The following is a 27,993-nucleotide window of genomic DNA, read 5'->3' on the forward strand; positions in this document are numbered from 1 at the left end:
TAATCAGGTTACTTGAACTGTGTGAAATTAGTTTCATTATAGTCAGTACCTTGCACCAGAAATACCCATCAGATAAAATAGTGAAATGCCCTCCCAATCCTACCTTTCTAGAAGACAGCAAGTTGAGAGAACTATGAAAGATGAGTATGAACAGATTGTGAAGTGATATGGAAAATTATTGCCCTGTGGCAATAATTAGTCCAATTATTTGGTTCTTCATCTAGCAATCAAGGTGTGTATTCATGGAAATGTGAAGAAATATATCTTCAATCTCTCAAGTCCTGCTGTGCTGCCTGATCAGGATAGGGATGGGAGTCATATCCTAGGAAGGATGAACAGAGAACATCAGGATTGTATGCCAGGAAAGTATATCACAAGCAAGATCACTTAAGGCAATGGTCCTCAACCTATGGTCCACAGACCCTGTAGGGGATGTCATCACAAGGGATCTGTGAAGGCTTGAAAAAATATAATGATTTAAATATTAAGTTAAGTCTTGGGGGCAACAAAATATATTTAAACAGGGTCCGTAGTGAAGAAAAAATTGAGAACCACTAACTTAAGGTATGAAGATCATCCCAGTTGCCCAGCTAAAGCAAAAATACATTTATATTGCGAAAGTGATGCTGGAGAATGCCAGAGGTCAATTACTTCAGTGACAATGGCAAACTATACTATCATACTATAGAGAAGAAGGCAATACAAGTAGCCTTGACTTCCAACCATTCAGTTAGTAATTGTTTTAAATTACAAAACTATTGAAAAAGGTGCCTTATAACCAGTCCTCTCACTACAATTAGGTAAACATTTGCATAATCACATGATAAAAATGTAGGCACTTAGCCATTGGCAGGTATTTATGGTATTTGCATGTCCTGGAATCACATGATCACTATTTGTGACCTTCCCAGCTGGCTTCCAACAACCAAATAAGGAAGCTGGATTCGCTTAACAAGAGGATGATTCACTGAAGAGATGAGGCAAAAAAGGTTATAAAATTCAGTGCAACTCAATTAACAACTATCTTACTTAGCAATGGAAATTATGGTCTTAGTTGTGTTCATAAGTTGAGGACTATCCGTAGTAAATTATTTCTATATTTTACCAAGAAAACCATATGGACAAAACAATATATTAACCATTTGTGTATTAAGGAGATTATCCATTTATAGGCAGCCACTCTTATTCATTTCCAATAGACTACATGACAAATAACATTAAATTCAAGAAGAAATTAAAGTTACGCAAAAAGTTTTTGATTTTGTAAATGTTAATTTTACCTTGTGCTTCATCCTTGCTGGTAACAAATAATTCAGTCTTTATTACAGTCATAAAAAATCTGTATTACATCTAATTTGATAACAACAATTTCAGATACAGGCCTTCAATTTGTAGCCACAATTGAGCCCAAATTTCTGTTTCTAAGTAAGACATGCTAAATTTGGCCAAATGTTATATTGTATTGTCACAGTTGTTAATTGAGTCACTGAAGTTATTAAATTCATAACATGGTTATTAAGTGAAGCTGGCTTCCTCATTAACTTTGCTTGTCAGAAGATTGTAAAAGGTAATCACATGATTCTAAGATACTGCAACTGCATCTGAATATTTATCACATGAGCACGGGGATGAATAGTCGTGTGAAATATAGTAATATTGTCATGTTTTTCAAAGCTGTTGTAATTTTGAGTAGCCACTAAATAAACTGCTCTAAGTCAAGGACTTCCTGTACATTTTGTTTATATGTTAATAGGTGTTTCGATCATGTAAGTTAATAACCATAAGGAGCTTTTCTTAAATAGTTCCTAATGGAAAATTATGGGAAATATAGTCCAAAATAAGATTGCAAATGTTTCACATAAATTAACTATTGCTAGCACAAGTGGAAACTGAATAAGTTGGAAAATATAAAGAGGATCCCATTTTTTCAGTTTTTATCTTTTGTAATCGACTTCAACTCTTGCCAATATCTAATGTCAGGTTTTCAATGGAATATTGTTGTTTTAGCAGATTCTTATATAGATTAAAAGTACCAAGTATCATAAAATCTTTGCCAAAGCTGCAATTTGTATTCTTTGATTAGTAGAAAATATTGCCTTTTCCAAGATGGATAAGGCACTTAAAAAAAAAATCCGTTAACATCTGGAATAATGTTTCCCAATGTAATTTTTTATGCATTCCCCATGCTCAATGCAGATACAATTTTTGAGAGGCAGTCACATTGCAAAACTTTGGTATATAATTCAGCATCACATCAACATCTTTAACATATAATTTTTTCCCCGTAGATATTCCCAACATTTAAATATTTTCCCATCAATTTATATACATTAGAAAAAAATTCAAATGTTACAGTGACCCTCTTCCAGTATGAGTTAATAAGCACAATAAAATCACAATATGAGTTAATAACTCAAATTTATTACTATTCCATCAAAGAAAAAGTGATGCCCATCCTTTCAAGTACATTCTTTCAGGAATCCAATAAATTCCAAACACAATGAGTTGATGAGGAAAAATTTAATTCAATCCCAATTATCATGAAAAATTGATACTGTGGGATAATCCCAACCAGAAAATTGCTAATACATCTTCTTCTGAAGCGCTTTTGTGGAAAAAATAAAAGTATTAATTGGTATTTTTACATTATATGTTGTAAAAGGAACTTGGATTGCCAAGAATTGCTGAATAGCAATATGCTCAATTAAAACGTCTTTCATGTCTTTACAATTTGGACCCAGTGCATGGTCAATACTGAACACACACACCCCGATATGACTATAAAATATATTATTGGAAAATATGTTAAATTAATTAAATCTACATTAAATTTTTACGTGCATTTTGGAAAGTATTATTAAGTTTTAGTAAGCTAAGAAAGGGAACATCTGTAAGAAACTTATAATAAAAAAAACCTAGAATATCCTGTTTGGAAAAATTTGATGGAATAACATTTTTTTTTAAAAAAATTAATTCAACAAAATAATGTTTTTCATATTTTCTCTACCCCAGAGGATATGTAGCAACAGATGGATTTCAGTCACTTGAATGTTGGAATGTAATATATCTAAGCAAATGTCAACTCATTATCTTAGATTTATTCTACAGCCGCAGTTTGGGGTTCATTTTTATAATGATGGCAGTTAGTTACTGGGAATAAAAATAAGGACAAAGCACATTAATCTATTATTAAATTATATACCAAAAAAGTGGTAGGATTTATCATGCATAGTGTGTAATAGTGGTTTTACTTCTGATGAAAAGTTTCTGCTACAACTGATCAAAAGCATTAGATTGAAGATATATATTCACTTTCTACATATGGCCCAGCTTACTATTGACGCTGGAGAAAGTCCAAAATAATCATAATGAAGAGTAATTTTTGTTTTGCTTGCTTTTTATGTCTTGTTGTGAGCCGCCCAGAGTCCCAATGGGAGTGGGCGGCATACAAATTTTATTAAACTCGAAACTCGAAAATGCATTTCATTGTTTTATTATAGTTTTTTTTTTCTTTCTTTCTTAATCTTCTGATTCATGGTTCTATTCTTAATTTTATTTTTTCCTTTTGTTTGGTTTAATATTTTTTTATTCACATATTAAAACATTAAAAATACTTTTTTTATAAAACTGCAGGATGATGGTTCTAACCATACCCCACAACACTACATTCTATGTAAGCTTTCATTTGTGGGGGGGAAACAAAAACAGGAAAATGTTCCAATTCCTTTGTTCACTAAAATAATGCTGCATCCTATGCATACTCATGATGGACAATGCACCAGCCATCAGCACCTCTCTTGTTGCCCCTAGCATCTTGTAATTTGGTGCAAAATGTGATGGATTTTCTCAGCTTCATTTATCTGTAAGTTTGCATACACAATTTCATAAAGCATTTAAAGTACAATACAAGATTGTACTTACAAGATAGTAGCTGTGGCTTCCTGTTTTGTGCAGAAAGAATTTAGAAATTCAAAATCACCCTGCAGATAAATACTTTAAGAGTTTAGGGAAGGCAGAACTACAGCATCAGGCTGTTAAAACTTTACAAGTGATATTATGTATAAATGTACAAAGGCAGAGAAAAGCATACATTGACTTTCAGGACTCCTGGAGGTGGGAACGTAATACAAAACAAGCTTTTCTTTAACCACAACAGCAGTCATCTAACAACATAGCAGCTCACTCAAAAGCTCAGAACTCAACAGTTGATAATCATCTTTCAGCTCAGGTTATTGCATGCAATTTTTCACATTCATTCAGCTTTCTTCATACAGCTCTTAGTAAAGTAACTCTCTTAACAATAAAAGCTTTTGTTGTGGCCCATTACACTGAGAACTAACCACTCCTAAGTATTTTTTTATTGGCTTTTTGGAGTATTTATAGCAGTCTTTGTTCTCTTTGCAAACTTATGCAATTGGGTGTGTAGCAAGGGGGTATGCAATTGAGTATGTTCTGATAAGATCATACATGTAAAGAAGACATTCACAGAGACTTTTAAAGCTTTCTCCTTACTTTCTGCCATACATTTTTGCTCATGATTTTTAGACATCTGAAATCATTTCTATCTCTTTTTAACTATTTAATACAAAAATATATGTTAGCCAGTTTCATCCTACAGTTTAGTATAAAACTGATGGGCTGCAGTGCTGCTTCCTGATAAACTGGTTATAGTGTATGGTCTGGTAGAACAGGGAGAATGTGAAATCCCTTAGCTCCAAATAAATTAATTGAGTTTCCTGTATACAAACTGCATTTTTAAACAAATTTAAAATACTACTTTGTACACTAAATGGGCACATTTATATAGATTGGAACATGAAAATAGGTTTTTTTTTTAATACACACCTTTAATTTGCTGTCATGCTTATAATTGACTATAAATTGGCAGTGGTCTCGGAGCGAAGATGTGGACTTCCTATCTTGGTTTTATAGTTCCTTTTAATTTATATTCATTTCTTCGTAGATAAACATGATGCTATGCTCTCTTTATTTCAGGAGGTTAGCCAGGTTTATCTGTTGTAACAACAACAAAGATTTTTCTAGTGCATTAGAGATTAGCATCAGTGGTGGGTTACAACCGGTATGCCCTGGCACAGGCATACTGGTGCCTTCTGGGAGCACTGGGTACCGTTCTGGTACGGTGCTCTGGAGGGCCCATCCACCCACCCAAGCTCCTTACCAGTATTTGAGCTCTTCACCGCTTCCGACACATACATGGAGCAATATGGTACCTGCGCGATGCTCTGCCGAGCAGCTGGAGCATCATGGAGGTGTCACAGAGCATCATGTGCATGCGTTCATGTGGTGGACACTGGGTCCCATTGCATCTTACCGGTTGTAATTGGATCCAGAATCCACCACTGATTAGCATATACAGATTTGGATTATTCTCACCATTTAATTTGCTTGTTGTCAGTTCTCATAACATCTCAGATTACATGTTTCATATTTTCCAAATACCTTTCTGTCACTTCCAGTCTTTAGTTAGCATATTGGTTTCTCTAGCAAAGACCACTTCCTGTTATTCTATAAACATCTATAAATACCAGAAGAAACTGGGAAAGAGCTGAAGAATGATTGTTTTATTGACAACTCATTTTTTGAGTTAAATAGTTCTGCTTTCTCCCTGTTACTTGTCACCTTCTTGCTACTTTCTCCCAGCAATGGACCAATTGTTTCCTTGATTTTTTCTTGTTTTCAACATGTTGGAAGAAGCTTTTTTGTTATTTTTTACTTTTGTTTACTTTGTTCATTGTGAGCCTTAGCTTTCCTCACTCCACTTCACTTCATCTTTGCAGGCTTGGGCTATTTGCTAATATTCTGCCTTACTTATGAGCCCCCCTTTCCACTTTTTATACTTGTCCTTTTTGTCTTTCAATTTGTCAGAGTTGTTTATGCAGCCATGCTGGTTTCTTTTGAGAACTGTTATTTTTCTTCTTTATTGGTATTGTGCTAGATTGGGCTTTTATAATCTCACTTTTCAAAATTTCCCAAGCTTCTTGGGTTGTTTTCCTCTTGAAGATTATCATCTGTGGAATCTTTCCCTGGTTCTGTCGTTAAAAAGTTCTAATTACCAGGACTAGATGGATTATACTCCAAGTTTCTGAAGGAACTGGCACATGAGATCTCAGAACCACTGAGCTATATCTTTCAAAGATCCTGGAGAACCAGGGAACTGCCAGAGGACTGGCAAAGAGCTGATGTAGTTCCAGTCTTCAAAAAAGGGAAAAAAATAGATCCAGGAATCTACAAACCTATCAGCCTGATCTCAATACCAGGGAAGATTCTAGAAAAGATAATCAAGCAATGAATCACCTAGAAGCAAACAAACTAATAACAAAAAACCAACAGATCATGCCAAAGCAATCTTATTGCATTCTTTGAAAAAGTGACAAAATTAGTAGACCAGAGGAATGCTGTTGATATAATCTACTTGGACTTCAGCAAGGCATTTCATAAAGTAGACCGTAACCTACTACTTGATAAAATAGAAAAATGTGGGTAAAACAGTATCACCATCAGATGGATTTGTAACTAGCTGATCCACCACACTTAACATGTAGTCCTCAATGGAACTGCATCTACATCAGTGGTGGATTGCCAATTTTTTTACTACTGGTTCAAGCACTCTGCTGCCCACACTCCTGCATGTGTGTGATGCTTCTGCGCATCCGAATAGGTGGACAGAGTGTCCCACTGCTGCTACTATCGGTTCATCCAATCCAGGCCGAACCAGGAGCAACCCACCTCTGATCTATATGGAGGGAAGTTTGCAGTGAGGTAACCCAAGGCTTTGTTTTAGGCCCAGTACTCTTCAAATCATCAATGATTTGGACGAGGGGATAGATGGAGAACTCATCAAGTTTACAGGTGATACCAAGCTAGCAGGAATACCCAACACTCCAGAAGATAGGCTTAAGATACAGAAACATTTTGACAGACTTGAACATTGGGCGCTATCTAACAAAATGAAATTCACTGGTGAAAAAAGTAAGGTTCTACATTTAAGCAAGAAAAATAAAATGCACCCAGTTTTGGTTGACATGATGTTGATACTCTAGAAAGCATGTAGAGAAGAGCATCAAAGATGATTAGGGGACTGGAGACTAAAACTTATAAAGAACGATTGCTGGAACTGGGTATGTCTAGGGTGATGAAAAGAAGGACTAAGGGTGACATGTTCCAATATCTCAGGTGCTGCCACAAAGAAGAGGGAGTCAAGCTATTCTTCAAAGCACCTGAGAGTAGGACAAGAAGCAATGGGTGCAAACTAATCAAGGAGAGAAGCAGCTTAGAATTGAGGAGGCTAATCTTAAAAATGAAAGATGGAAGTGAAAAATTGGACTTCTCCTTAACAAAAAGAAAACAAAGATAATGACAATTGCATAAAACACACATGTCAGAGTGCAGATTGACAACAAAGCCATCTAAACAGTAAAGGAATTCATCTTCCTGGGTTCTACAATCTACCAAAGTGGTGACCACAGCTCAGAGATCAGAAGGCATATTAGTTTGTAGATTATTCAATGCAATAATTGTACCAATTGCTACTTATGGCTGTGGAACTTGGATTCTGAAAAAGGCAGATAGGATAAAGGGGGATGGCTTTGAACTGTGTTGCTGGAGGTGATTATTATGTATCCCATGGTCTATAAAAATAACAAAAAAAGAAGTCCTAGACCAAACCACACCAAAAATATATCACCTGAAGCCAAAATCACCAAACAGAGGCTGTCATTCTTTGGTCATGTCAAGAGAGCTGACACACTCAAAAAGTCAATCATGCTGAGAGTGATCAGCAGAAAAAGGAGAAGGGACCTCCCTAGAACCCGCTTGCTGGACATTATAAAAGTTGACAGCAGGATGTCTATGGGGGATATGAAGGAGATGGTGCAAGACAGAAGGGCATAGAGTGCACTGATCCATTAAATAGCTGAGGGTTGGACAAGACTGAATGGCTGAAAATGATGACAATCCCAGATCAAAATTATGTCAAGTGTTGAAAGCCACAATTTCTACCCAGCATAGATGGCATTTGCTCTTCTCTATCAGGATTCATTGAGTTACCCTTGATACAGAATTCCTTTTGTATCTGCTTCTTGCAATAACTATTTTCAATGCATTTACAATTCTCATTGCTCTTCCTATCATCTTGGCTGCTATTGGTATAATTCCTCTGATGAAGCAGAACACAGAAACTTGTTGCTTTTACATCTCTTTAAAAAAGAGTAGAAATTTTTAGGTAAAGGACATTCCTGTGTTCATTGTTTATTCCAACTAACTGTGCACATTCCAACGAATTGTAGCATTTGTAGGATTGTAACTCAACTTTATGATTTCATAAAGGGCTGTGAATTAACCAATATTATCTAGTTGTTTCAATATGGCTAAGGATATCACCATCACTATATTCTTTCTGTAGACATTGTAGTGTATTGGATTCTAAGTCTGCAAATGGATCCTTAACATTTTGAGTTCAGGATCATGATAGAGTGTAAAAAAAAGCAAAAGATCAACTTTTTATTCTAGTTATGTTAAGAATCTAAATAATGAATTTGGTTTTTATGCTATGCTTAATTAAGCAAATGTTTTATTTATTCTTTTGCCATTTTAAATATCCCCATTATATTTAGTAGGCACTATAGCAATCAATTATGAAGAGGGTGGAAAGATCCCTGTGTAAGAGTAATTATGTTTTTGGCTCTGCAGTGAAAGCTTGTGAAGCATAATTCTGTACAAGAGCATTAGCAAAAAGGATAGAAAATAAAATAGTCTTCCTGTTATATGATTCAGCTTATAAAAATATCCTAGAGCATTAGTTATAAGATGACATGAAATCAATTAATCTTAATAGGAAATAACATTTTATGTGCTTAATAATTCCCCTAATTTCACAGGGCAAAACAAATTAAACAAAGGAATGTAAACTTAATAACTGTTCTTACCAAATAAATCGACAGTTTATCATGAAGAAACCTCAGCAACTAATGAAGACTGAAATACAGCCATGAAAATGTTAATTGTATAAACAAGTGAAAATGTTTTATCTTCTTCAAGGGCTGTTGGATTTGGACAGTACAGTCTTGTAATTTCAGGAGTCTAAATTTTACTGTTGGAAAGAAGATTTACTATCACTATATAAGTAATTTAATAAAGAAAAATAAATAAAATAAAAACTTTCTAGTATGAAATCATATGGAAATTTCCTGTGCTGTATAAATGTATATAAATTGATTAGATACATACAGAACATATATCTATTTGGAAAAAGAAATGCACAATGCTCAAGCTGGCTTTAGAAAAGGCTGCAGAATATGAGACATTATTGCTGATGCATGGTGGATAATGGAGATAGCCAAAATCATATCAAAAAGAAGTCACCATAGACTTCATTGATTATAGAAAGCACTTCCATTGTGCCAAACACATCAAGCTGAAGAATATTCTCTGAAAAAATGGGAATACTAGAACACTTTATTATTCTCATGAAAAACGTACATACAGGTCAGGAACCTACAATACAGAACAAGGTGAAATAGATTGGCTGCAGGTTGAAAAAGCAGTGAGACAAGTCTGTAATCTCCCCTTATTGATTCAACTTAAGGTGGGTATAGGTTAAGGAATAACATGAGTATGGTTCTAAAATTGGAGGAAAAATATCAATAACCTATTCTGTGCTTATCCTAGACTTCAGGACAAAACTTCTTATATTATCACATAAAATTGATCCTAAATATGAGCACTGAAATTACATTTGTGTTCTATCTTGGTAGACCATTTCTACTTCTTTCAAACAGTTTCTTTTTCTTTTTTTAGAGTGTAAGTTGCTAGCATAGCAAACATGTATCTAGTGCTATTTTGAATGAATACCATACTTTACTTTTACAAAAGAAGCACATAATTTTACCCTTTCTCTTTCCAAATTAAAATAATTCTTAAAACTCAGATTGTGAAATACTTATGCAATGTATTTATTAATTAAATTTATTTGCACCCCATCTTGTTTTTAAATCATTCTGAATGCAAATTATTTAAAACAAATAATTTAAAATTGAGCATAGCTTTCAATATACCTATTTATACTGCTCTGTTTTATATCCTCTGATAAAAGAGAAAGTTGGAACAAGCCAGTTATCAAAAGAATTTTTGTTAACTTTTGAGTTTACTAATGGAATTAGTATAATACAGTATAAGCACATCAGTCCAGACCACGACTTTATACACAGGCCTGACTGAATCTACATCACTTTTCTAACATATTTGGCAAAATAATAAAGATTAAAAGAAAAGGATGGGGTGGAGAACCAGATGAAATCACTTGGCAACCACATTTAAAGTGTCCTGTTAATCAGGAAGCAAGAAGAGAAACTTGCATGGTTGCCTGGCAACTACACACATGGCCTTCCTCAATTGCTCCCTCCCCTTTCTTTCCAGCCTCACCAGTTTTGTGCACAACACCACTGACCTCTCCCTTGAAGTGGGCACAAGAAACTTGTCCCATATTAGAACCTTGCTTTAATAGAGCTCTGAGAGGTAAGCCAGTTGCCTGCCATAGCCAGATCCTACTAATAGGCTTCAGTTTGCTATTATATAAATGATAAATCTAAGTATGAAATTCAAGTCTATGCTTGCATACTTGTATGCATATTTGTATGGAAGTATTAAAAATACTGGGAAGCACAAAGAGGGTTATAGTCAGCCATCGAAATAGATGTTACAAGCAGTTTGTGATTCTTGGAGTTTTCTAAAATAGAGTTGAAATAAAATAGAATTAAGTAGTTGCAATGCAGGAGAATCCATAAATGTAAAAAAGAGTTGTTTAAATATCCCTCCTCAACTAAAAACATGTTTAATAGGAAGAATTTATGAGTGTACAAACATTTAACTCACTTTGATTAAAGGTTTGGTTATTTTTTTGCCAGGAAAATAGCCCATGAGGAAAGGGTAATAACAATTCCTCCTTTAAATGACACTTTCTATGGCCACATTCCATTAAAAACAGTCCTCTTCCTAAAACAGAACTACATATTCTAGGACATTCTACCATCACTCCTGTTCAATAAAAATGTCAAAACAATTCTTGATATTGGACACTATAAAGCAAAGTAAAAAGCTGTACTTCATTTCAAGTGCTATGAAGTTGCATTAAACTCACAATTACATTATGTTTTCACCAATTAGAAGATAATCTTTTGTATAAATCGAGTGAAAACATTTTTAACTTCTCCAAAGACTCCAGTAGCTTGGGACTATTGTCACGTATTTTAAAAAAACTGTGAACTTTATTGTTGGTAGAAAGGTAGAAAGGTATACATGTAGCTGCTGTTGTTGTTTTTTACAAAATGGAAGCTATATCAGGGGAATTTAGCTTGATTTCTTTTTCTTAATTACATGTCAATTTTGATGGAAATTTTTGATCATCCTAGTTAATAAAGAGTTAAAAAAAGCTGAGGCTAGGTTTTTTTAGAGTAAGTGCTGGAAAGGTGCTGGAAAATGAAAGTGGAGTCTTAAGTGGTCATGTGGCTAGTGCCATTCATCTTGGTAGTGACTATCTGTCAAAAGTGGCAACAGCCCCTTGTTAACAGCCCTGACCTGTACAGTAATGAAGGGAGAGTGCACAGCAAAGTGTCCATTATCATGCAGTTGGGAGCAGTAAATTGGTGCAGTTTGCTTCAATCTTGCAGCAAGTTGAGATGTTAGATAGTGGGGATCAGCAAGAGACAATTTTTTCTTATGATCATTTATGTCAGATCACATTATAGTAGGAACCCAGTCACATTTGTGATTTCAATTAAACAGGTTTCCATGATAAATAGCTACTTTTGGGGAACATGTGTGCTGCTTACTTGTGAATAAGCAAGTAAACTCACCTGCTAATATTTAGACAAGAAAGCAATGATGGGGAAATGGAATGCACCAACATGACAATCATATTGACAAGTACCAAATACCACATTCCCTCACCCATGTACTTTGCAATGCTCTGATCTACTCTGTATCTGCTATGAAACACAAGTGAAATACATGTTTGGGCAAAGTAAATTTCACTGTGTTCAATAGAGCTTTCTCCTAGGTAAATCAGAATAGGTCTGCAGTGTTAATTTCTACTTTAAACATGAAACTATGGGAATTTTACTGTATCAATGTAGTTTTAAGCTAAGACATAGGATAAAGCCATTTAAAAAAAGGAAACATTACGCTTTGCTATATCTGCAATTAACTTCAACAGACATCAATCCTTCGTTTATTTTATTACGTATAGAATGACTTGCAAGGACAATTTTTTAAATACAACTGATTCATCTTTTTGTTATCATAATGATGTATTCATGTTGTTTTCTTTTTCATTGTTTAGTTTTTATATTATTTTATTTCTGTTTTGTTTATACTCTTTCCATTTCTTTCTTTTTATTGCCATAGCTGCCTAGAGTAGCCCCATTGCAAGATAGGTGGAAAATAAGTTTTTAATAATAAATAAAGTAAATAAATAAAATTTGTTAAATAATAAATCAGTTTCTTCCAAATCTGACAAAAAATAATCTCTACAAAATCCAGGAAAGTATCTGAAAGGCACCACAAAAATTTGCCATACTGCAAACTTTTCTTTGATATTCCCGACTAATACATTTTTAATACATCAAAAATAGATCCCCTTAAACTATGCTGTGAGAATGCATCATACTTAGAAACTGTAGAAGTACAAAGAAAAAAGAAAAAGGGTAAAGATCACCTTGATTGTTTCAATGTCCGTGAAATACACTTCTATTTTAAGCCTTTTGGAATTAGTTTTTAACATTTTACAGAATACATACGTACTTGATGCCTAAGGGTGAACCCAGAAGATTTTATATTAAATGGGATATTCATCATTTACATAAAGCATTTCAAGATATGAGTGACTGACAAGAAGCCTGATTGCACATCAATTGATGGAAGTTACCAACCATTTTCAATGACAGCAAACTTGGCTTATTGATTTTCTGTTTGGAGACTATAGACTGGGAGGAGAGATTGTAGTGGAGAGTTACGTCCTCCAGCTAAAATACAGAAAATGGAAAACATAAATGCAAATAAATATTCCTCCTGAAGCAGAAAAACAACCCAAACACAAATTTGCTGAGTAGCTGGGGTTTTTTTCTTCCTTCTAATGAACCAGTACTGAATTGCATGCACAACTGGTGTGAGAGCACTACTGGTGTTTGTAAAAGCAGAGCTGGGAGTTCTCTGCATTCCTTAACATGTAGAATTAGAGTTCATCTTGTATAACAATGCAGTGACAACATGTTATATTTTTTCTTCTCCATAAAATCTATTTAAAAGATATTTGCATGTTCTATCTGTCTGTATTTGAAATTCAATATTTATACACTTAAATTACCAGTAGAGCACTGGTTCCTCCTAAAATCTTGCTATGTTGTCTCATAGAGGAAGGAGTTATTCTTGGATAGGATGATTGAAGAACACTAGGAATATTCATGAAGAATATATACTTCCAGCAGGAGACATAGGAATTAATGCCATCCTAGTTGCAGAGCTAAAGCATACACCTGTATCAGTCAACTATAATATAGGAAAATATTTGATGGAAAAATGCATAATTTTATACTGAATGGGAGAAGCCAGTAGTAAATAACTACTATATTTTAGCAAGGAAACACACGGATAGTGATAATGTTGTTGCCAAGGTGGCTTTTAGCTTCAAAAAGAATCCTCACTACATTTTCCTAGAGCCCTGGCTTTAAGTTGATTAAATGTCTGTGGCATAGAAACTTCTGAATAAATATCTTGAATACAAAATCTTTAAGACATGGAAGGAAGGTGACTGCCATTCACCATTTAAATCTATATAGTACATGCATATAGTGCATAACAATGTTTTGCATTTGCTCTTCATTATCATTATCAATATTTAAAAAGAGAGCCTTTATATGATAAAAGAATATGAAATCACTCTGAATTAATTCAAGGCATTTGAGAAATAATCCCATTTGAGAGGTATTGGGATGGCTACACTCCAGGATTCCAGCTCTACTTCAAAGCTTAGGTTTTCATCATTTTAGCTCAGTTTAACAATTTGAACTTTTGAATGGAAAGCAGTGAGCAGATAAGAGAAGCAGGAAGAGAATTGCAAAAGAAAGATATATTATTGCTCTGAACTAGAGAATTATTTTCTTCTTTCTGGATCAATCACAGTCCTTTGGGGAAAATGTTACAAAGAATAAGTCTGAAGCAACTTAATAATTTTATCTGCCCTTTGCATGCCTGTATTTGTCTTCTATCAGCCATAGCATACATAAAGTGCCACCTATACCCCATGGTTCATATTCAATTAGTGCTAGATGCTTCCAGCTCCACAGTCAGCTAGCAGTGATTCACGAGTGCACCTACAGAATTGAACTATTTGCAGCTCTGTCACTTTCAGCTGTTCTGGCATTTTTGGTCTATCCAAGACTGGAAGGCATTGTCACACTGCTACCTACAACTGCTATCCCTCCCAGAAATCACTTAAACAAGGAACAACTTAGGGATAGACAATTTTTTTAAAATAGAAAGCAAAAAAAGCAAAAAATAGAATATCTCTCTCATCCTGAAAGGATAGCTTCATGATGAAACTGAATGGATTGCATTTGGTGTTTGAAACACTGTTAAAGATATATAAAGGAGTTTCAAATGTAGGCTGGAAATACATCTATAAAGAGGGTACTTTCTGTCATCTATCATGTACTTGTGACAAAGCAAAGAAATATTGGGATCGAATTCTTATCTTAATTTAGAAAATAATTAAAATAAATATAAAACTGAAACCAGAAATTTTCCTTTTATGTTTGATGAACAAGAGCTTGAGAGGAAATTTGGAACTTTGCTACTATATATGTTGACAGTGATGAGAATCTTACATGCACAAAGATAGAGGGACATTAATTCTTGCAATGGAAAAATGGGTGGTAAAGGTGACGGAACTGGCAAAGAAGGTAAAATTGAGTGTACTAATTAAAGAGAACATTTGATATCCAGTTTTGCTTCCATTGGAACCCACTTCTGAATTCTGTACTCGAAACTGACAAAATGAAATAGTCATTACTGCAACCCAAAGCCTTGCATAGAATATTTATTTATTTGTATCTTGCCCTTATTATTTTTACAAACAACTCAAGACAGTCAACATATCCAATATACCTTTCTCCCCCATTTCCCGATAACCCCTTCATCCTGTAAGATAAGTGTGACTGGCCCAAGGTCACCTAGCTGGTTTTCACTCATGGTTTTCTGCTTTCTAACTTGGTGCCTTAACCATTATATCAAACCTGCCTTTGTATTCTAGATGTATTTATTGAGTAAATCTATACCATCTATGCTGAGAGAAAAATCAGAAACAAAGAGAAAGAGAGCTACAGAATCAAAAAGTATGAAAGATGCTAAAGAAATAAAGGATATAAAAGGTGTTGCGGAAAAGACAAGAAGGAGCTCGGGAGGAACAGATAGTTGGAAACTCCAAACAGAATCAGGCAAGCTAACCTCCTGTTCCCCACCCCTTATAAGCCAGTGTGATGTCGTATAAAATTTTATAGAAACTTATTTTTATAATCTTCAATGTGGAAAACACCTGAGCACCAAAATGCCTCTACTTATTTGTCTATCTAACAGACTTGGATCCCTCCCCCCAGAAGCCACTATAGTGTCTATAGCATTTATACTTTTTTTCTCTATCCCAAAAGGTCTAAAACTTTTTTTTTACTTTCCCATTGTTATCTATGGCTTAGAATGTCAACCACAGTTTCAGAAAATGAGGTAAACAGAATATTTATCCATGGATCTAAGGCCAAACGGTGGCATATCTGAGCTAATGAAGGGAGTGCCAACAATATTTTTCTATATATAGTCTGTAATTACTAAGACCAAATTTTATACAAGCAGCCATTCCTTTCAAAGTATTATTGTATGTCTTTTTTTATCAGTGGTGCCCTTTAACTTATCCTTTTATGTCCAATATTATGTTCATAATTTCCTTTTATTTTTATTTCTTACTACAGCAGAATCAAATTAGTCACTGTACTAACAAAGTGCTGATTAGGGCACCTGAGCTTAATTGAGGTTCAGCTTAATTGAGGTTCTTGAATTCTTGAGAAAAAGGAGTATATGTATTAATCAAATGGGATTGTTTGATAACATATTCAGATATTTTATATTAGCAATTACTGATACAACTATGCATTTTTCAGAATGTACAGTCAAATATTATACTTCATTTAATGTCCTTTAGCCAAAACTATTTTTAATGTATAAAAATGGATGCTGTCTTTTATGCTCAATACCACACCACAAGTTACATATTAAAAAGAAACTGTTAAAAAGAAGTATGTTTCTTTAAAAAAAAAACGGGATATAAATGAAGTGAAATAGTTATTTTTGTTCACTTGGCAGACACCTAAGAATAATTTGAATGGTGAAGAGTTCTTCAGTTTGCTACATTACATTCAAATCCACTTCAGACTGAATTAAACAGGTGGCATACCACCTGTACATAATGATTAATTTTGCCGATGTAATAATTTATGTGAAAATGCTTATCGAACCCTGATCACTTCACATCTGCTACTAAAGTTGTATCTACTCTTGGGCAATGCATTTTTATCAAGTATAATTTGGGATAGTTGATAACAGTTGATAATTATTACCAAGAGAAACATTTAAAAATAAAATACCTCTTACGGGAAAGTAATAGATATTCCTATAAATTATGTTTTCTCAGTCTGTTGATGCAAAGGTAGTTTACTTGATCAAGAAACTGTAAGTATTAAGAGCATTCTAAATAGACATTCTAATATGGACCTTACTGAGATACCATAATATGGTTTTTCATAACCAGATACTCTTCACAGGTGTCAAATGAGAAGTACAGAACCTGTAGCCACATCAATCCAAAGAGGATCAAGCCGGGAAGCTGTCGTACATAAGTGATTTATTCTGATTACTAAAGAAACTAATTTTAATTTATTTATTTTGTAAATTTATAGACAGCTTTCTGACAAATATGACTTACTGTTTCAACAAACTTAAAAAGACAAAACAATAAAGAAATTTTAAAAAATAATTAAAAACTCCAACCTGTTGGAGAGTGTACTCAATTTTCCTAACAATATAAGCTACCTTGCAGGTCCATACTCATTTTGCTGGATCCCACGTCAGATGGCAAAACCATCTTGATTCTGGGAATTTGAAGCTAGAATACTTTCTATCGTGTGGATCTGCAAGGTTTCATCTTCCCTAATCTGTTATCATTTAGAAAGTGTAGCCAATAAAGTTATCCAAAGAATTAGAATCAAATATTATCTACATGTATGCTACATTCAGTCCTGCCCCCTTTTATTTAGTCCAGTTGAAACAATGAAAATCTTAAATAATGGTCTGAGTTCAGAAATGAACTGGACATAAACTGGTGTTTTATATCTTTCCCCAATATAGTTTCCTCCTTTGCCAATGTCAAATACTATATTTGGGACAATTCAACCTGATGGACTAATGTAAAGCAATTGCTATATTCCCTTTTAGAAATGCTGTTGCTACCAGGAAAGACTTTATGGAAATGTTAGACTGCTTCATGGTTACATGCAATTAAGCAGCTTTATTGTGTTCTAGTAGCAACTATTCTACATTTTCTAAATAACATAAAATCAGGCACCATATTAGGGTCATGATAATATTAGGATTACACTATGGAAGACAATGCAACATTTAGCAGATTTTACTAATTTTTTCAAATGCCCAAGACAGAAGTAAAGCCATTCCAACATTCAACTATCTAAATTGTGGATCCTCTATTTGAACTTGTTAATTTACATTAAAAAATAGTGCTAAATTTGATTACTCCTTTGAACTTAAGGCAATATCAAATGCATCTCCTCCTACCCCATAGCACATTGATTGATATTTCAATCAAAATATAGTTGTCACTTATCCAACAAGTGCACTAATTCATAGTAATGAAATTATCTCCAAACACAAGTCAAGATGCTGACTTGCTTTTAAAGCTGAACGTTGCTCATAACTTGAAGAATTACCTTCTCCAGCATTGCACTATTTGAACATTTTAGAATTAATCACAGTTGCCCCTCCCATTGGAAGAGGAAAGTTACTCCCTACTTACAGAAAGTTGTTCCCAAGGAGATTAATCTACTTCTTCTGAAAAAGTTTATACATTGACATATTTAGGGATTTTAAGTGTTTCTGTAATATTTTAATTTGCTTTTCATTTTATTATTGTTTATATCTGTTATTTTTAATTTACAACCAAATAAACACTGATAATATATTAAAGAGGTGCCAATAAATCTCATATAATGAAATAATTTTATTTATAAAATAAAGACATGTAATATATAGCTCAATCCCTTGAAATATTCCCTGCACAAGTTCAATCACAAATAGTGAGCAGCATTATACATAGGGTTCTAGATCTAAAGCTAATACATCTAGGGATTCATCACATACCATGCTCAATATTTTAAAATTATTCTGTTATAATGCAAAATAAAGGAAGAAAGTCTATCTTTGGACTTATGACAGATGATGATAGATAGATAGATAGATAGATAGATAGATAGATAGATAGATAGATAGATAGATAGACAGACAGAGACAGACAGACAGACAGACAGACAGACAGACAGACAGACAGGATAGAGATGAGTGGATGGGTGGATGCTAGGCAGACAGACAAATGTACATGAATCCTATTTTGCATACAAATATATTATTACAAAAAGTAGATTCACATCTTCTGGAGATTTTGTTACTTTCAGTTAGACAGTGATTTACATTTTTTAACCATCTTGAATAAAAATAATAGCTTACAAGTTAAATTACAGACAGCCCTGGGAATCCACTTTGAAAAAAGCAGTGTGTTTTTGAATTGAGGTCCATAAGGAATCCTCCTGCGGAGCCCTAAGTAATTTTCTTAATTTTTGAACTGCACATTAAGCACATCGTCAGCTGTTGTAAATGCATAACCAACAACAAACCATTATGTATCTTTCATCTAATTACACAGGCTTATTATACACCTGTACCAATGTAGCAAGTATGTATAATAGTTGTCGTTTTCTCTATGAAAACAGCTTCAGTAAATGTACTGAAGGTACATTTAAGGTATAGTCAATCCAACTTAAGGAACAATTTTGACTTCATGCAACACCGTAAATTATAAAACATGTTCATACTACATTAGCCTAGATATGCACTTCTTTACATTAATCTCTTTTTTGTAAGCGTTTATCAGTCTCATAAGCAACTAAAAAAACAATTTATATTCGGTGGATGATTATTGCCAGCTTGTAGATTTGCTTTTTTTTTAAAAGGACATTGAATGCCCCATCTAAAAAAGAAACAATGTTGCTGTGCTTTCATAGAGAATTGTTTATGGCAACTCACAGCAAGAAAAACAGATGTATTATTTACAGCTATTTGATAGTACAGATTTATTTTAGATTTCATTTTTAGGTATATTCTAATACTTACATTTATATCACTATGGACAACAGGTTGATCTTCATTTCTTTTCATCCTTATGAATTATATGCCTATAGGCTATGCAAAGGTTATTGTTTCTAAAGCGTGAGTTATACCAGCCTACGTGTACCAATTTTTCTGAGAAAAGGGGAATTAATTTTGGATAGCTTTGTTTGGTCAGTGGACTTTTTATACGCCATGATGGGGTATATCAACTACTCCAAAAACAGGATTTGGGCAGAACTAACCAAAAACCAATACCAGAGTTTCCAAGACTGAGTTGGGGATACCACAGAAATACAGTATCAAAATTAGAATTCAGCAGTATAAATTTAGCTGAATTTTCAGGATTCAAGCAGGCTTTTTAAAATAGGGATTTATGTAGATTTATGTACACTGGAAAAATGTATGTTGGTCTATGACAATAATCAAGATTTGATGTTGATTTGATGCAATTCTGATTTGATTTCAGCTTAATTTGATTTTGATTTCCCTTCTCCCAAGAGGATCAAAATTACCAATTAAATTGCTTTCCGAGTTTTGAATCATTTTCAGCAGAGAAACAAGAGCTCCCACACATATCAAAAGGAAAAAAAATAGAAGAATAAAAATTGTCATCAGCTCTCGTCACTCTTTTTAAAGACTTCTCAAATCACTGTTTCTTCTTGCAACTATTAAAGCCCTGATTTGTGGACCCTAATCTTTCAAATACTGTGTAACCCACCATATACCTTTTATTCCCCATATTAGAATTCAATTAATTCTATTTTATAATTGCCATTATGTTATTTAAATACTAAAAACCAACTAGTATTAAATATGCATTAAACTTTTCTTATGATAGCAAGATTAAAATTAATTTGAACCCATTATACCAGATAAGCCATTCATATCCTCTCTCTTCCTATGGGAAAAGTTGAGGTTACACCATGAAAGACAACACATGTTATGATGAACATAATCCTATTATCATAATGGAAATAATACTATTACAAAGGAATAAACAACAAATGGTGCATGAAGTCCTCTGAAAATTAAAATCCACTTGGGACTCTCTAAGGGGATAGCACTAGTCTCTAACCTGAATTTGATAGTTTCTTGGGAAGTAAAATGCATATGGAAGTAAGCAATGTGTTCTAGAAAATTATCTCCAAATTAATACTACTATAGAATACACTTAGTTTCACAGAGAAGCAGGTGGCTGAAAATTGGAAACTGCATAATTTTGTTCTTAGAAATACTTTAAAATAGGATGCAGTTTTTAGAAGTTAAAATATTGTACAGTATTTGATATCTGTTTATTGGTATAGAAGGCAGCCAATACATTCTGCACCGTGGAAATTCCCAAACTGCCATTTCATTGTTATGTACTCTATGATTTATCATGGAAAATGTCCAGAAATGAACTTGTTTAAAACCGAACTGGCCCAAAATCACACAATTTATTTTTCTTTTCTTATTTTGTAAATTATTGTTATCTTCTTCAGCCATTTTTCTTTTAATGAAATATCTCCCTTAGCCTTGTTAGTGACAATTGTGCCATGTGGGACAATGGAATATTGTTTTGAGAGGCAAATCCCCATAAGTCAACCCATCACTAAGATGTAACAGGGCTGTAAAAATCTGGAGAATGCCTAGATGGCAACAAAGAGATATAGGAAACTCTAAATCTTCCCTATTTTTGAAACCTAAGTTTCATAGACCTAATATCTGAGCATCTAATTTTCACCTTAGTGAAGAATGAAATAAATTAATGGGAAATAATACTATTAATGGCTATTTGTTAAGGTGCTTATTTCATCAGTATTGGAGACAGGATGTCTTTGAAGAACACAAATGAGAAAGTCTACTAGTAAATGTATGTCTTTTTTCCCTTTCATATATTCAATTTTGAGAAAAGAATATTGAACTAGATAGGACTTTGTGTGGATCTAATATAGCCCTCATCTTCCTTCTTACACATATTTAGAACTACTGTACAAGGATTTATTATAAACCAAAAAATAACTAATAAGTTCCTGGTTTGTAGGGAAACTTGCTTGTTTGTATATGTAATATCTTACAAATTAGTAAAAACTAAGAAACACTTAATTCTTCTAAGCACAACAATAAATTTTGCGCATTTCAGTTCATTGCTTGGGGCATATTAAAATTAGATTGCTAATGGTGAAGATGAAACAGGACAATTATTTTCAGGACTCATATATTTGTTTCTCTCTTACCCTCACAAAAAACAACTCATCAACTGGGAGTCAAAGTGACTGACTATGAGGTCTTTTCAATGTTATCCAGATATGTCTTAGAAATAGGTCCCATTGAGTTCCATCTAGCTTGCTTCCAAATCTTCAAGAAGTAAGTCAACAAGTATAGAATTGCAATTCTTTAAAAATGTCTCTTATAAAATTGATGAAAGCATACAAAAACAATTAATTTTTAATGTTTTTGTTCCAATTGTGCTTATAAAGCTTGTGAACAGATTTTTTTTTTTGCTACTTTTCAAGCTACAGAATTACAGCTCAATAGTAGTAATGCCATATTCTAAAGATGGCATGGTTAAGATATGGCACTTGTAGAAAGTAACTTACTTAACATACTTAACAAATAACTATGTTATATCCTTAATATTCTCTTTGCAATTCTGGTGACATGCAGACAACAACACATATGTATACCTGCCCTATGTGCCCTGATCAGTGTACACTCATGAAAGCCAACAAAATGCGATTAATGTTGCTGGTTTCGGGGCAATATTTGTTTAATTTGTACATATTTTAATCTTGCACTTTATATTTTAAATTTTATGTGATATAATATGCTGTATTTTAATTATGATGCTTCTGACATGAATAAACAAACAAACAACCCTTAATATTTTTATACCATCCATAGAAATAATTCCATTGAAGTAATTCCTATTTTAAAAAGCCAGTATTATATTGCAGGCACTAACTCTCAATCAAAATAATCAAATTCTGCATATAATTATTTCAAATATGTTAAATGTATATAGAAATATATTACTGAAATCAGTCTATGATTAAATGTTAATAAATTACATTTTAAAGATGAAGCAAAGATCAAATAAAATGGACATTATTCTTTATGAATATACTCATTTCCAATACATGGAGGTATACTGTAACATCTTTATGCATAAACAGAATAACTTTGCGAGCATATTGTTTGTTTGGAATCACTATCTTTTAAATTTTGGGTTTTGAAAGATATATTGAATCATCTACAAGCAAAAGTTAAAAGCTTAGATTTTTTTCCCCTTGTTCTCTTTGGTAATATTTTGTATACAATATAACTAATATTGTCTTTTTACTTTTCAGCAAAATGTCTGTCAAATTATATTTTACATTTTTTTTTTAAAAAATCATTTGTTTTCAATATTAGTAAATCACAATGACCACACAGACACAAACACACAAACACAATTGCAAACACAGCTACATATACCTTTACCTTCTGAGATGTGATGTGTCTATTTTTTCCTGCTGGGTAAGGTTTGTCCTTGACGTTAGCAATATATTACAACCTGTTGTTCGTGCTTTTATGTGTAACTGTGTACTTGTACTCTCAATTTCCTATAGGATTTTCAAGATCAGGGAATTGCAGGGTTGTCTTTAATAATTCTGTTGCAACAACTGACATATGATTGCAACAGCGTGCCTTAGGCTTCATACATATGAAATGGGAAAACAGAAATTATACTTGTCCATTATTATACTTTAAACTACAAACACATACACAATCCTTATTGTTGCCTAGAACAAATGTCAAATTGTCAGTTTTGATATCTTCTCTTTCATATTCCTTTTGTGAAACAGGTTTTGGGCTGCTACCTACTAATTAGTTAAACAGAGGCTTTAAAAATAACCCACATTTGAATATTTAAATAGTTAAAAGTTTTGCAATGCCCGTATTTCTCTAATCATCATTAGCCATTGTTATGAATATTCTAATCTCCAGGACAGACTTAATTTTTCTGAATTGCTCAGCCATATAGATATCTAAGCATTTGTAGCAAGTCAGTGTCATCTTTAACCAATTTCATAGACATGTTATGAAGCTAAATATTCCCTTAGTTTGGTTGGATAAAGGATGTTCATATTTAAAACTATGTTTTCCCTCACAACAACTATGCAGGCATTACTATGACAATTCATTTTTGTCTATGAATAGCCAAATAAAATTGGAATCAGATACAGCTGTTTCTTTGAATTACTTTTAAGACTTAAAGAAGTTTTTTTGATATAAATATTATATTATTATTATTATCATTCATTGCACAGTCAGCCAGTTGTTCATACTGGATTTTTAACTACATTTTGTCCAAATTATTATTATTAGCTTTTCTGCTATTTAAGTGAGATGTTTCAATTTAAGTGACTGCTTTTGATACAACCTTAAATCTAGACAGCTGCCTTAGTAGCTTATAATGAAGACTTAAAATATTGTATTGTGTTACTCTATCTAACCTCTTTCTTTTCTTAGTACTCTCCAAGTACTAAGTCTTTGAGTTATGGTACTGTTTCTAACTAGAAAGAAACAGTCTTTCTGATGATAAATACTGGATTTGCAGCTCTGTGACCTATAGTCACCCAGAAAGGGTATTTATTGCTTCATCCAGCCTCCACTATAATACTAGCTTCTAATTAATGCCACCTAAATCTACAGTAATGCCACAAAGAGAGACTTATGAATATGCTTGTTGCATATTATTCACAAGTAGAAAGCCTCTTGAAAACTTTCCAACTTTATGACATAAAATTTGACAGCGACTCACTAGAGGACGATTTAAAAAAAACAGATTCATAATGTGCTATTGTAAGCTTTTAATTTTAGCATTTTTTAAAAGTTTTTTAAAAATAATTATTTTAAGGGGAAAAATTATGATTGACTGAATTATTTTCAGTCGAGGCAAAGAATATGCTTATTTTAAAAAATCTTAATTCCACCTCAATTTTTTAAGGGAGAATGTGTACATTTGGTAATTTTCAAATGGATCAGTAATATCAATACTGTTCATGTTTGTTTGTTTTTAACTTCATATTTTTAATTTATACCATTTAGAGTTTCAAGAAATCTCACAATAAGCAATACTATCAACAAATTACAAACTGTATGATTATAAAATCACCATCTAAAATACATTGATTTACATATTCACTAATGCTATGAGCTAAGTAGCTGTTTAACTCAATTAAAATAAATGAATATATAAATAAAATAACTATTTTAATTTAGCATATGATTTGAAACCATTATAAACACATTGATATGAATGTTGCATAAACCAATTTAATTGATTTTTTGCAGGAAGAAATTATCTACATCAATATTACCATTTATTTTTAGGATACATATATCTTTTATATTTTAGCTGAATATCTGCTTTTTGTCAAACTAGAAATTACTTATTACACAATTGTATCCATATTGAAGAGAACTGTTTTTGTTCTTTTTTATGTTGTTTTCATTTTTTTTCTTGTAGGTTTCTTTTTAAACATTCTCCATTGTTCCCCCTTTCTGCTTTTTTCTGTTTTGCATAATTGCCTTTTATCTTTGAGAATTAAAAATTAATTTTAAAAAAACAATGACAATTAAGATTTTGCTAGAATCAAAATCTAGGGCCCTACAAGACTCTAGAGATCAAAGGTACCAGTAGAGTGAAGGGGAGGTATCACAGATGTGAATAAGGAAGTTGGGACTTCAATTACGTGACTACAAATACAGTCCTCGACTTATAACAGTGACTTATGACCATTGCAGTATCTCCATGGTCACAAAATCACAATTTGGCTTGGCAACAGGTTTATATTTATGACCGTTGCAGTCTCCTTGGGTCATATGATCAGCTTGTGTGACCTTCTGACAAGCAAAGTCAATGGGGAACCTAGATTCACTTAACAACTGTTACTAACTTAACAAATGCAATGATTTACTTAACAGTTGTGGCAAGAAAAGTCGTAAAATGGAGCAAAATTCACTTAACAAATGTTTCACCTAGCAATAAATTTTGGGCTCAATTATAGTCATAATGTGAGGACTATCTGTACCATTTTAGTTTCTATAAACTTCCCCTACAAATTTCCCTCCAGCAAGCTCTCTAATTGTCACCAGTTCTGATTGAATCTGTTATTTCCATTTCTGAAAAAATGAAGTAAGGCAATTGGCCAGGTCCAGTATGTTGTGAACTTAGATCTGTAACTAATGAAGCTGCTAAAGCAGGAACGGGGCTTGAAACTGTTATTACCTCAATGGAGATTCGGGTACTTTCCAAACCTATCCAGAATACAACCAAGGGTCCATTGCCTAGGAAGGAAGAAGAAAAAAAATACTAGAATTAAAAGTCTGAAGCATAGTTCATATTCAGATTTTGACTTCTGCGGCTAAATGGCAAATATTCTGTGAATTTGGCTTCATTTTTGTCTTCAACAAACAGACTAATTTGCTGACTCATGTCTTGGAGCCTTCTGCCAAATCAGCCCATTCCTGAATAAAGGATTCAGTGTCTAGAGATCTGAGAGTTACAGCTAGGTAGAAAATTAAATTCAAAGCCCAAATTAATAGAATAGATTTAATTAAAGCATATTATTTATTTATTTATTAACATGGATGGGAGATAAACTTGAGATAACAAAATGCAATAAACCTGCATGGTAACATCTAGAAATGGCAACTTTTTATTTTTAAATATCCCTGATCCTAGGATTAGAGAGTAAAGGCTCAATTGACCTTGTGGGAAGGGGTTTCTTTTGGAATATCATCCTGCTTAAAAGTAGGGATTTTAGCTGAGTTCTCTGTCTACAACTGACTCTTGGCACTGAATTTTATTCTTAGACATGATATTTCTATTTGATTATGTCTTTCTCATAGTCTGATTCATGGAATGAGTACAAGTTTGGTTTCTCATCTGATCTTCCATACTTAATACTAGGCAGATGAGGTAAAATTGCGTTATGCGAGACCCAAGAGGAATGATGTTTGACTGAATAGATAATATTTGGCTATATGGCAAAATGGCTGTCCAGTTGTGCCTCCTTTTGTTACGTTAAATGAATAAAGTACTCACAACTAAAACATATTCACTACTAATGTTTAACTCTATAGTAAAGTATCAATGTTTAAACTTACTATACGTTTTTTCTTTATACTTGGCTTTCCAAAATGTACAAAGTACAACCAAATATCATTCTTCTATAATGATAAAGTTTAAATTATAGAAAATCTTAGGAATCCCAATAGTTAATTTAATTCAACTTTCTTAATAAAATTCAAAACTATATATTATTTTTACAATCTGTGTCACACAGTTTGAAACCATGTAATTTTTGAGGTATTTTATAATTTGCAAGGCAAACAACAACAATGCCTCCTGTCTTCTAAAAACGTTCTTGCTGCTAAATAAACAGCCATGACTTTGTCACAATTACCACAGTAAATCTTTTGAGTGAAGGTATTTAATTCAACTACAAAGATTTCCTTTATTTTATCATGCAAGTTCAAATCATGTTGCCCATTCCTCCAACTGAAGGACACTCACTGTGGCCTATTTACAAAGTTTACTTGCTTAAAGGAATAATAAAAGAGCAGGAGTTTTCAGGCAACCTTTTCTCGTGGTAGTAACAGATTAAACTGACATGTCATTCTCTGAAAGGAATATGTATCTGAGTATACAGAACGTTACTCTTTATTTAGAGGTTAAATTGGGGCATAACAAAAAGTGTGGACAGAAAAATGGCTATATATAACTCTCTCTCTCTCTCTCTCTCTCTCTCTCTCTCCCTCTCTCTCTGTGTGTGTGTGTGTAAAAATTCAAGGTTAAAATGCAACTCTCTTACTCATACAGCAGCCCTATGAAATTAAAGTGCTTTTACTTGAAAATATCTGGTCTTCTTTTCTTCATAAAAAAGAAATTATCACTGCATCCGTTGCTACACCGACAAGATCCCACCACTGCCTCTAATCATCTTTGCTGTTGTTCTCTGCATTCTTTCCAGAGTTTCAATATCTTTTTCATATTTTGGTGATCAAAACTGGATGCAATATTCCAAGTGTGGTCTTACTAAGGCATTATAAAATGGTACTAACACTTCACATAATTTTGATTCTATGATTCTAGGGTGAATAGCTAACAGTATTCCTTTCTGGTGTTGGGCAACAGCTGCAGACTTATATTTGCTGCTAATTAATGCAGCTGGAAAGAAATTTCCAGGTTCACAACTCCCAGAGTGACTTTCCTTACTACACAGTGGAGATGTTGTTTAAGTGTACCTACATCATATGGTTTATACCTTGTTTCTCAGCCAAACCTCCATTTTAGCATATGAGACAGTTCCATTTGTAAAGGTAAACGTTATGAGACAGCATATGCCACAGAGAGTTACCATGGGGTAAGATTTCAAAGCTTCAACTTGTGAATTGGAACATCAATAAGGTAAAGGTAAAGGTTTCTCTCACACATAAGTGCTAGTCGTT

The 27,993-nt window shown here is 33.2% G+C and overlaps 1 long non-coding RNA gene across 1 annotated transcript in view; it reads right to left on the reverse strand.

Moving 5' to 3' along the window:
• Positions 1 to 27,993, reverse strand: part of LOC116522249 — a 166,039-nt gene that overhangs the window by 82,725 nt on the left and 55,321 nt on the right. Inside the window, exons 2-3 of the long non-coding RNA XR_004256957.1 lie at positions 25,769 to 25,827; positions 104 to 322 (exon numbers count right to left, since the gene is read on the reverse strand). This is a non-coding gene — a long non-coding RNA (uncharacterized LOC116522249). The remainder of the gene's footprint in view (positions 1 to 103; positions 323 to 25,768; positions 25,828 to 27,993) is intronic.

This window comes from Thamnophis elegans, chromosome Z, assembly GCF_009769535.1.
Source record: "Thamnophis elegans isolate rThaEle1 chromosome Z, rThaEle1.pri, whole genome shotgun sequence".
NCBI lineage: Eukaryota > Metazoa > Chordata > Lepidosauria > Squamata > Colubridae > Thamnophis > Thamnophis elegans.